Genomic DNA, 12,675 nt, shown 5'->3' on the forward strand with positions numbered 1-12,675 from the left:
AGCCTGACAAATTCTCCTCTTGGCTCTTAATTATTTCACCCAGCCTCTCTGCATGCATCCACAGCGACGTTTTCTCGACTGTTTGCTGCTGTTTCACTGCTCTCCGTTGTGGTTAAGATTAACAAACTTTTACAGCATTTGTCACACTCTGACTTTACGTCATTTTCACACCTCTGAGCTACTGTTCCCATAGTCACACCGTTCACAAAAAGGCCTTTGTTGTCCAGTTGTTGGTGGCTCCACAGGGTCCCATTGTTTGTAAAGGTGTGAGGAAGACGACGTGGCTCCTTGGCTGGATTATTCTTAGATATGATTTGTCACCACCAAGAGAGGAAGTCTGCAGGCCAGTGCTGGAAGGTATCGATTCTGGGAGAGCTGATGAGCCTGAACTTCGCTCGTGCCCCTTTGATCCATTGATTCACCATCGGAGGCAGATGTTGATGGCAGCAGGCGGGAGGGATGGAGCGCGAGAGGAGGGCGGAGGGCAGGAAACAGGAGAGAGAAGGTGAAAGGGAAGCGGGATGAGAAAGTCATGTATGTGAAAGAGAGAGCTTTGCTGGCGGTCGGCCAGGACTGATGGGAGTGTAGAGTTACAGGAAGGTCCGCGTCAGAAGCGCACAACTGCAGACGAAACACAACACCCTGTCTTCTGCAGCCAGAAAGTGCAAAGAGACTGTGAACTGAGCTGCAGCGGTGGAACAAGTATTCAGATGCTACCACACTGTGAAACCACTCCACTGCAAAGTCTAAAAGTATAATTAGCAAAAAGCATGAAAACTGTGTGCCGCATATACTGTTGGACAGTTTAATCTACAGCAGTGCAGCATCTTCTGTGAGATCACAATGGTTTTTATTGATTTTATTGAGCTTCAGTAGGAGGGGGATTTTCTCAGCACATAAGGCAATGCTTCAACTATCGGTTTATCAGAAAAAATCAAATTCAGGAAAAAAATGGAGCTACATACACAGAAAGGATATGAGAAGTTGTGAAAGTAACTCACAAAGCTGTCAGACAGATGCGGTGAAGTAAAAGTACAATATCTGCCTCTGAGGCGTTGTTTAGTACAAGTATTATAAAGTAAAGTACCTTACTTAAGTACGGTACTTGAGTAAATGTACTTGGTAATATTCCACTCCTCCAGTGATTATCATGCACTCAAAGCACTGAGATTAAAGAGCAGCAGCGAGTGTTTGAATTCATGTTGCCCTGAGATTTGCCTCTCAGGCGACAATCGGGCTGTCCTACCTTACTGGTGATGGATGTTGGGGTTGTAAGCAAGCTGAAAGCACTCAGAGTCAATAAAATGTTCTGACAATTGAGGTGTTCTGTTTTCTGTTATTCTATACAATTAATATTCTAAAAAGATGCTGGAGCTGAACCTCGTTCATCAGGTTTCAGTAAAGCACAACAACCGGAACTGTCAGAATCTGATTGATTGATTTCTGCAATTTGTTGAGATAAAACCAGATCTTGACATGAGATACAGTAGATGTTTTTCCCCCTTCAATACATGAATCTACAGTCTAATCTTCACCCTGACGGCGCTGCAGTGTGATCGCTCGGTTTTCTGACAGCCGCCCAGCTTGGCATCAGCTCTGGTGCGACCGTCGCTGCTGTGCCAGGAGTTACAAGTGAAACAGACCATTAGCACTCGCCACCTGCCAGGCTCTTCTTGATTTACAGGTTTACGCTTCAGTCACATGAATCAGCTAAACTTGTACATTAAACAGCGAAGAATCTACTCTGAGCTCCAGCAGCGCACTGCAGTAACCTCAGACTGGTGCTGTCAGTATTTAGATGACATCCACTCAGCTACTGCAACTCAATACAGTCTTTATGTTCTCTCTGTGAGCATGTAAAACATCTGAACATCTGAGATCTTCTCTGGTGGTTTGTCTTGGTGAAATCTTGAGATGTCTTTGGTCAGATCTTGGCTCTGTTAATGAACGTTTTTTATCAGCACACTGAATTTGACGTGTTGTGTGTGAGGTGGAGTGGCCATCAGTTCAAAAGAAAACAAACAAAAATCTTCTTTTAAGCGGATGTTTTCCAAATTCACAGTCTCCGCAGGACTGAAATCTATATTTGTGTTGCTATGTGCTGGCACAAAGGCTTAATTAATGTGGAAAGATTCCCATTTGATTTGTCTAACTCAGGATGAGTGAAATCACTTTCGGAGCAGGATTCTCCTGAAGGAATTACTGCAGAGAGTAATAACTCTGCTGCTGCACACGTGCACAATCAAACGTGGTAAAGTTGCAGTTGGAGCATTTGAAAATAACCCGTGTGGCCTTCAAGGTCGGCTGGAATGTCTACCTTTCTGTGCTCAGTGTGAGGCTGCGTCTCAGACAAAAGTGAGGACCTTTGGGCAAAACTGCATTCAAAATACTGAGATTTTGAACTGAGAGACGCCCGTGGACACACCTCGAGAAACACAACAAGCCACAGCTGCTCAGCACTGATGACTCATCCTCTTGTTGTCCTTCTGGGTCACTTTGTGAACAGACACAAGCACACACATGGATCAACTCCATCGGGGCATTTATGAGTCAAATCACACAGGTAATTAAACCCCAGCCAGCATGTGCGGCTCTAATATTAGCTCCCCGGATACGACGGGGTGGAGGCGAGGAGGGTGGGGGCTCATGCTAATATTAGCTCTCAGTTTGCTTGTTGCTGGTGCACGAGCAGCGACATGACAGCGTGTGCAGGTTACGCAGCAACACGTTAAAGCCAGAACGTCATAAGTCTGCTGTCGAGGGGCCTTCAGGGACTGTCACACTGATCGCAGCGACTACATTTAATATTACATCACGCTGTGTTTGCCATGGCTGCCTGCTCATGCAAATTCCCAAGAAACGGCAGAAATCTCACACTCAAAATAAAATAAATCGCTGGAGCTCGATGAACTTCCGCCACAATGAATTAACCGAGTGGCGACTAAAGAGGGCAAACTGGGATTAAAGAGGCAAGTGTCAAAGCTGTCTAAGAAACATGACTTTATTTTGCCTCGCACTTGTCTGCTTTCCCCTCCTTTCCTTTTACCGCTGCCTTCAGAGATACAAAAAGATGAGTCCTCTGACTCATGCAGTGGCACAGAATGTGTGTGTGTGTGTGTGTGAGAGAGAGAAGAAAGATGCACTGAGGCTTACTGGAGGGATTCAATCAGCACCACGTTAGCCATGACCTTGCTGCCTATGAAGCTCCTCCACTCACTGCTTTACATGTCACATGGACGAAGACAAAGCAGGCCTTTCATCTGTCCTCGAACGCCACATCACTGAGAATTTAAACACTTCTCGAGATAAACCAAAGAGAAACCAAAAAACACCTGGCTGTCAATTAGCGTTGGAAGCTACACTTCCTGGATGGTCAAAGATGAGCGTTACTCAGTGTCCTCGTCATGTGGACGGGGATGTTTCCATTTTTTGCTTTTTTCTATCAAGACTAAAATAATTTCAGTTAAATGTCAGAAGTAGAACAAGCCGTGAGGACGACTTTGAAGTGAACATCAGCAGCATCAGCGAGGACACCCGACGCCGTTGTGACACGTTTCCTGCTTGAGTGACTGCTGTGAGCTAACATTTAAAAATAAGTAATAGCACAGCAATGTTAAGGGTTAAGAAAGCTTTCACACTGGCACAGTCCTGGCACACACCAACCTACCCTGAGCTTAGTCCAGGCCTTACTGGCCCTGCTCTGAACCAGGACGATCCTCTTACAATCAGCTAAACACGGGGCTAAAAAATGCTAGTGTGAAACACGGCTGCAGCAAACTTCATTCTGGACAGGAAACATCAGCGGGATCTCACACAGGGCTCACAGAAGTGCAGCGTGAATCACGCAGGTCTGGACTGACGTTAACCCGGGTTCACAGTGAGTGAGAAGGGGCTAAGTTTAGTCAGGCTCAGCTCCAGCTATCCTTAGCCCTGAGCTTAGAACATATCAAAGCTTTCTGTGCGAAAAGCAGAGTGAAAAGCCCTCAAGTGTTTCCATCCCAACTGAGTGGAATATCGTGAAAAAGCTTTTACGCTCGGCTGACGAAAACAAAACGAGTCACAGACAAAACTGATTCATGACGAACGTAACTTGAACGTCACTCCTGACTGAAAAATGGCGGCAGACAAAAACATCAGATCTGCGTGGACCAATGAGGAAACTGCATCCTGCCATAAACTTTTTCAGCGCGTTTGTTTTTCGTGTTCACGCTTTTCTTCTTCCGCAGTGGTTTAAAGTCACCCACCAGGCCAAAGCAACCAGCCGTTCATCCCAATCAACAGACTCCCAGTATTCACAAGACAGCGTAGGAGGGAAACGCATCAGTCTGCATTTTCTTTTGGCAATTTTCTGGAAATTCTAAATCAGGATAAAAACTTGGCAGCTGGTGTCGGACATCGGAGTAGGATTTTGACATCTACATATAATCACATGCAGGCACAACAGTTCAAAACGGCAAATTGTGTTCGACTGTTGAGCTTTACAAACTCTTCACATGTACAATAAAACTCTTCATGATAACTTTTGTCTTAAGTTGTTCATTTGAGGCATTCATTTGTGGGAAGATGAGGTGATGATTTGCTGAAATTCAGTGAAGATAATCATTAGCAGCCAGCCTCAATCTATAGGACTGCTTTTAAACCCGGCTGGTGCTGCATGTATTGACACGCTCACACAAAAATATTATGCAGTCTGTGGTTTCACACACCCTCACACACGTTCTCTCATTCATGCCTTCACACTCGCAGTCTCATCCACCCACACAAACACACACAGCACACCAAAGAGCCCCATTTTTGTTCACCCATTAGTCAGCGGCTCACAGGTCTCACAACATGACACACGCACATCTGGATCATCTGCATCGTCGTGCAAAGCTGAAGCCCACCCCAGCGCTTGTTTACGTGGATCGAGCCCGAGCTGTCAGCGCTAAGCAGCAGCTGCATTACAACTACAGAAAATCTCTCATCTCCTCCTCTCAGCTCAATCTCACACTCACCTCTCCTCCTCTCACAGCCGCCTCATCCATACAGGATTTACACCTCCCACACGGTTTATCTGGTCTCATCCTTTCTGTGATTCCCTCTTTTCTCCCCCCGTCATCTCCGCTCCTTCCTGCCTCCGTCCTCTCCAGCAGAGCAGTGCAGACCTGTCCGACCAGCACAGCCAGCCTCCCTCTCCCGGCCCTGCCCCCCCCTTCCCTTCGCTCTGCCTCTCACATGCATGCTGAGTCAGTGTGGAGTAGTTAAGGGAGGTGCTGCGAGGAGGGAACGTGCAAGACAGGAGGCACGAGGCGTTTAAAGGCGCCGGGCGCTCCCTCCTTCTGGGACTCAGTTTGAAATAAAAAAGCGTCAGATGTGAATGGATGAATGCTGGACATGTGGTCTGACCTGCAGGACGACAACATCTCAAGCATGTGTGAACCCCTCCTCCTCCTCCTCCTTGTTCTCCTCCTCCTCCTCCCAAACATTTCATTGGTCGATAAAAAGATGTGAAACAGGGAAAACAACCGGGTCAATGTGTTAGAAATAAACATTAAAAAAGTATCTGTATGTCTGTTTCAGATATTGAACTGCTGAAGTCAGAGATATCAGTAGTATTACACACCTGAAAACACGATCTTCAGTTTGTATAACAGATAAAAGAGAATGACGAGAGTATTATGGGATGTTACAGCTGTATTTACAGCAATTTTGCTTTGCGATTTTAAGCTTTTGTTTCAAGGGGGGCGATGTGTCTCAGATACATAAAGCTCAGACAAAGATAAAACACTAAAATGTACACTAAATGCAGTTATTTTTTTAATTAGCTTTATCTTTTAATTTTCTCTTGTCAGTCCTGCCTCCTGAGAGAAAAAGCTTTCCCTCCAAACATCTGCATTAATGACTGCGCTAAACTCCTGATGTTTGGCTGACGTTTGTTAAAATGGCCCTTTTTTATTCTCCAGCAAAGACTATTTTCCATATTGTGGACAATGAAGTCCAACACGAAGAAAGCACAAACTGAACTTTACCTTTTAAGCTCTACACAATTAAACTACACCATGTGGCCAAAAGTATGTGGACACAGAGTGTAAGATCACGTTGTGAGCTTTTGGTGTGTTCACAGTTTGGGCTCAGCTCCAATTGATTCTGCAGTGACATTTTAGACAATTGATTGCTTCCAAATTTGTGTTTTGTCTCCTTCCTGTTTCGACGTGATGCTTCCCCTCTGCACAAAACCAGTCAATAAGGAAAAGATTTTTCCAGATGGAAGTAGAAGAACCTGACTGACCTGAGCTCAACCCTAAACAGCAGAAAATTAATGACCGAGGAGCAGAATATGCGATGATCTGTGGCTGTGACATTCAGCAGTCCACATACTTTTGGCCATGTTGTGCAGAGTCTACACTCAGTGCATGCAGAAAAGTCACTGTTTTTGCTTCATGTTGTTTGATGCCAGTTTTTTAAATAATTCAGTAGAGCATAAAGAGGAACACTTTGATGGTTCGCCTTCGTGCTGCTGGAGCAGACGCATTAGAGGCCAAAACTACATGACAAATGTTAAATAAAAAAAGAATAAGTGACACATGTGAGCTTTGATTTATCAAAAACCTCTTCGGGAGAGGAAAGGAGCAGGAGAAAGCTCACTCCCACTACACTGAAATATTAAAGAGTACTTTTATACTCACATTTTACGTTCATATGAGCCAACACGCTGCCTCAACATCCACATTCAGGAGCTCAAACAGCCACAGGGTTGTTTCAAGAAGAGCAAACTACCTGAGATGACAGATTCACTGACGGCTTTTACTGATACAGAAGCGCCCTTCATTACGTCACTTCGTCTCCTTCCACTGAACAAATCGATGACTTTGTGTACTTTACCTATCTTGTATCTTGTATCTTTAGGTAAACTGATCCCTTCTTACGTCTCATGAGCCTCCTTTTGAGCAAAACTTTCTCCTCTCATGATGGTGCTTCTATCTAAAACGCTGATGCAATAGTCAAAAATATAATAATATGACAAATATGACAAAACCCAGCGTGGAAAACACTGGAATTTCCTTGTAACACAAACTCCTCAGACGGTAACGGACACATACAAATAGACACTTTGACTTTCTGCACTCTTCAGTCAGTCACTTTGCTTGCTTATCTGTAACGTCTAACGTCACGGCCAGGAGACAGCAGAGCCGCCTCAGAGTTACGACCAGCGATAAACTTTGGCCTTCTCTTCCCGTCCAAAATGGCCTTCAGAGACTCAAGAAGAGAAATATCTTGACCACAGCAAAGTTTTAGTGACATGAGAAGTTTTTAAATGAGCTCAGTCAGAAATGAAATACATATGCCGCACCTAAAGCTCTGAAACACTGAGCGGCGCCCCCAGAGGCTAAACCGTCATCAGATGAAGACCTGCAGATGTTTCTGAGAAATTTTAAAAAATGTATTGCATTCTAGTTCACTGCTTAAAATGTTTCAGTGTCTCTAACATCTATTAGATTTGGCAGATGTTTCAACGATATCACCGTGAGGTTCAGGAAACTGAGATGGACGTCACAGACGACAGAATGGGGGTGAACGACGGGAGAGCAATTGATAAGATAATGACTCAGATAGACAGCAGTTTGGCAGATTTATCCTCTGACCTCTACGCAGCCCTCGAAGCAGGAAGCTCATTTATCCAAACAGCCACGGCCGAAAACGTCAGCAGAGTCTGGCACTCGACATATCATGCAGCGCTGAGCACCAGGATCAAGTCTGACTCTAAGTCCCAGAATCAGCTCGTCGGGTCCTCTGGGAAGACAGAAAACGGATCAGGCAAACCTACAGCTAAAGCAGCTTATGCAGATGTTTGACAATGACGAGCCTCTGACGGGGGATTCATGGTCGCTTTCAAAATCTGTTCCTCAAAGTCTGCCTCAACAAACATCTAAAGTGAAGAGTTTGGCAGCCGTCCGATCGTTCAGCCTCTCCTCTGTGTGAGCGTATGGAAGGTGAAACAGGTGAAGCTGACAGGCAGCCATCAGCAGCAGCAGCAGCAGCAGCAGCAGCCTGCAGACTGCACCAAGCAGACCCGAGCCAGCTCCTACCTGACCGCAGCGTCAGCACTCCTCAGCCACACGCCACTCACTTTCTAAAAGCGACAAGGCTTTCAGAAGCCTGCATGACAACAACATGTTGATCGCTGTTCTATTTCAGACAAATAACATTATGGACAATCAAATTAAACGACCGCATTGATGGGCCTCCACCCAGCCGGTGGCTATCTTTGTGGGTGAACTTGAGAGTCCTACAGAGACAAACAAAGGCTCTCATTGATCTGTGGGGTTTTAAAAATAAACTCCTCAGTGTGACAAGAGGAGGCTCCTCTCTCAATCTGTCCTTCACTTCCAAATGTCTTCCTCCACTCATGTGAGCTTAAAAAGAAAAACAGTTGCTGTGTCCAGCTTCCAGGATCATCTGTCAGCCAAACGACAGAAATAATTGCACCTTTAAAGACCTCGGTTTAAAAATCCTGGAATTCACCTTTAATACAGTGGAAATATTTAACAGTGCATTACAGAGCTTGTGATTTATGTAACTCTACTCCTCGGATAAGCTGTGATATCGCTTGCTGCTGGACACTTCGCAGGGCATTGTGGGCTATCAAACACCAAGAAAAAAAATCAATTACTGGCACTGAAATGTTAGCAAACAGCCAAGAACGAAGCCTGAATCCCCGTTCTCGTATTGCACTGTTTCTGAGTGACCGGCATGACAAAACGAGAAGCATTTCAGCATGTAGCGAGGAGAAAGCGCCTCTACAACAGATTTGCGTTTCATTAATCACACAGGATCCAGGCCACTGCGAAGAGCTCCATCTGCACTGCAGCCAACATACAGAAAAAGCTTCACATGTTGGAGCAGCTCGCGGCAGACGACCGCTCATTATACAGCAACAAGGCAGGATTGTAAAACGCTAATGCTCGCCATCATCATCATCACATGAGCTCCAATCCAAATGCTAAAAGGACCTTTTCATTGCCAGCACTCTCACCTCCTAAATACTCCCACTGCAACACCTCCTAAACGTCTTCTTGGCCTTCAGCGCTGGGTATTTATGAGCAGAGAATCCACCACATAGCTCTTCATTACACATGCTAGCTGTATGAAGCAGAAACCAAGCAGAGGCAGTAACCACCGGCTGCTGAGAGGGAGCAAACAGTGAGAGAGTGGAGGAAGAAATAAAAACAGACGTGGGAAGGAGAAAAAAGCAGTAATTCAAGATCACTCTGGTCACTAATGCTGTGTTTTCTCAGCACCATTAAAGACAAGGCGGCCCAGCTCGGCCTTCCAGTGAGACCTGATGTGAACCAAACACTTAGTCATCCCAGCACTCGGTCTGAACAGTGAGCCTGCTGATGTTTTCCTCCTCATCAATATACTCCATGAAAAGAACAAATCAAGTCGATCCCATCCAAGGCCTGATATTTCCCACAGACTTCCAGCTTGGTTGCAGGCCTCGATGGCCGTCTGCATCTCTAATTTGTTTCAGCAGGTCTCATACGAACCAGGCTCATCCCAGCTCTGTTTGTAAGCTCAAACGAGGTGCCATGCAAGCGGCAGGAGATGCGTTCGACGACCGCGTGAAAAAAAATTAAAGCAAAGAGCCTGAAATGGAGGCAACAAGTAATGATAAATCAAAATGAAGTATGATGACATAAAAGAAACACTGCAGGTGAAGTTTTAAGTCCTGCGTAATATTCCTGATCTGGTGGACTTTGATGTAAAGGTGGGCAAAGCGAGCTGATGGTATCTCAGAGGGAAATGAGCCCCAGAAATAATGAAATTATGTTAAATGTAAATGGAGTGTTTTAATCAAACATGGATTCTTACAGTGACTGTCCACCTGAAGACAGGTGGGACAGCAGGACAGGTGTACTGCACCAAAGTGTCAGTGATGGACTGTAACTGAGTACATTTACTTCAGTTCTGTAGTGAAGTAGAGTTTGTAGTGAGCTGAAGCTGAGACGTCCATTTCATGGGACTGTCCTTGAAAACACTTTGTCCTTTAAGCTCTTTGCTCCCTGAGTCCCACTCTAAACACATTTATCAAAGCGTGTACCGACTACCCAAAGCACTGACGTTAGGAATTAAAGTAACGAGCTCAGTTCTGCGGCGTAACAAACACAAACAGGCTGCAGATGACTTCTGGAGCAGCTGATTCCTCAGAGACGCTCGGACAAGCAGCCCCGCAAACGTGACAGCGTAGACGAACGTCTGACTTCTCTCCAGCAAAGGTGGGAAGAATGGAGTCTTTCTTCAGCCCCCCTCTGAAACCCACAGACCGAGTCTAGACTGAGTCCCAGATGGGGAATTCATAAACTGCAACAAATGAAGACAAAATGCTTCCAGCTGCCCTCTGCGGCTGGGAAAGGCTCCGCTCTCGCGCTTTAGTCTGGGGACGTTTGACAGGGTCCTCAGGTGGACATGCAGCTCCTGGTCTCTCGCAGCTGCAGAGACTTCACCTGCAGTGTCATTTATCACCAGCAGCTCGCATTAGCATACGAGCAAATCTGAGCCAGTCAAACGTTCAGCCACGCGTCCACAGGAAGTGGACTGTTAGCTGATGGTGATTTCCACTACTGATGTGATCTCCGTTTGGCCTGTCAAAAGCATCTGCAGGCTGTGAAGGTGAGGGTCACAAATGTGAACAAAATACTGCAACTTTACCTTCACACAGGAGCAAAATAACCAGAAGATATCAACATTTCAGAGGCTGGAAGCCGTAGATTTGAGTTTAAAATGTGACGAATTGACTGCCTGGGTAGTTGCAGATGGATTTTTCAGCTGCAGATTTAATGAGGGACAAGTTTGTGTTTGGTTTAGACTCCAAATCCAAATGAAATTACATCAAATAAAACAATTACAGTGAAGATCGTTTCAGACTTTCTGCTTTCATCCAACATGAAATCTCAGGATTTCTAAGGTAACGTGAGGCATAAAAATGAACAGCTTTGTGATTTTTGAGGAAACGTGGTCGCCCCAAAATCAGCTCGTCTTCTGACTGCAGATGTGACTTTAAACGCAGCAGGTGTGCACTCACCTGTGTGTCTCCTGTGTTCACACTCATCCACAGTCTTCTCACGTACACATTCACCTTACAGACACAGCACTCCTGTGCCAACTTCTCCCGCCAAGGACGAAACTTAACTCGTGCCGTGCGGGCTGTGACTGGCACGCACGGACGCGTCAGTGGCGGCCGTGTCTGTGAGGCGTGTGTGACCTCTCTGTGGCGGCTCTGCGTCCTACAGGTCGGCCCGGATGTGCCAGCGATGCAGCGCGCTTACTGAAGCCGCAGAGAGCTGCAGCACAGACCCGAGCCCCACTCACTGCTTCACCGACACGAAGGGGACGGAACCTCGCGGCGTCTACTCACCACAAGACGTGATGTCGTCTCCGGAGCAGCGGCAGTTTGTCTCCCAGACGCGATGAGATGCCGCAGATGAGACACTGCGGTCCACGTTTGTCCGCTCCCTCCAGCTCCGCTCTACGTGTGTGTGAGTGTGTGTGAGCGTGTGTGTGTCGTGTGGAGGCTGGGGAGGAGAAGGGGACGCTCCGCTTCACGTCAGGCTCAAACGGACGTGATGCTGTGAAACGGACACCATCTCTTCAGGTTTCCTCGTCCGCCTCAGCTCAAAGACATCTCAACTCTTCCTCCTCCTCCTCCTCCTCGGGCTGGGCATGCCCAGTGTCTGCCTCCTCACCAGCACCACTTTGGTACCTGCAGGTCGAAGTTAGTCAGGTTGAATCAACTTCTGTTATCAGCAGTACTGCAGGAATTAGTCAGGTCCTCCATTTGAGTAAAAATAGCACACTTTAAAGTCCTGCACTGAGACAAAAAGGATGGAAACAAAACCAGGAAACGTAATCAAAGTAAAAGTACTCCGTGCAGTAAACAGTCCTATCTGACTATCTGATCTCTGGTCGGATTTTGCTGTTGGAGTCGGTTAAGCTGTTCCGTCTACAACCAGCCTTGTAACAGAGTATTTCTGCTCTGCAGCACTGCGACTTTTACTTAAAGGAACAATTCACTCAAAAATTAAAATTCAAACGTTGCCTGCTGAATGCAGTAAATAATCTGCGTACTTCCTCCCCCACTGGTTTTATTAAAGTGATGTGAGACATGATGTCCTCCTCACATGAGGTACCACAGTGATGATGATGGTGTCCATGCTTGTCTATCAGCTCCACATCCTGGCACAGACATTACTGTCAGTTCACTGTGCTGCTGGTTTGAAATGCATTTTGATGAGAAATCCCTCTGGAGCAGGAAACAGGAAAATCGATAGTTCAGAGACGACTACAGCTGGTGCAGAGACCAGCCTCCTCAGCAGCCAGGGATTCAGATTACAATAATTTGTCCTCAGCAGACATCCTGGTGTTCCTCCACTAAACACAACGGGTCAGTTGGTGCTGTGGAGATCCTTCGGCTCAGGGCTGAAGATGTCCTGGTCTGAAAGGGACCCACAGTTTGAGGCGACTGAAACAACTCCAACATGTTAATGCATGGCTGAGTGAAGGTTCAGTGCATTCTGTAATTCCACTTCTTCTTCTTCTTCTTCTTCTTCTTCTCTTCACTCTGGATGTAAACCTGATCCATGCATCCACAGGCACATTTCACTTTATATGCACAAAATACCCACAGCATCACTT

General features: G+C 46.1%; 1 protein-coding gene across 2 annotated transcripts in view; it reads right to left on the reverse strand.

Moving 5' to 3' along the window:
• The window catches only part of LOC124052469 (PH and SEC7 domain-containing protein 1-like), a 54,287-nt gene extending 42,755 nt beyond the window's left edge, over positions 1 to 11,532 (reverse strand). The window contains exon 1 of one of the 2 annotated variants that reach the window (XM_046376748.1): positions 11,399 to 11,532. The gene's annotated coding sequence lies outside the window, so the exon portion shown is untranslated. Of the gene's footprint in view, positions 1 to 4,997; positions 5,133 to 11,398 lie in introns of those variants that run through there. The other variant, XM_046376750.1, reaches the window with a different exon arrangement.
• Between the last annotated feature and the right edge of the window lie 1,143 nt (positions 11,533 to 12,675).

Source organism: Scatophagus argus, chromosome 21 (assembly GCF_020382885.2).
Source record: "Scatophagus argus isolate fScaArg1 chromosome 21, fScaArg1.pri, whole genome shotgun sequence".
Taxonomy (NCBI): Eukaryota; Metazoa; Chordata; class Actinopteri; family Scatophagidae; genus Scatophagus; species Scatophagus argus.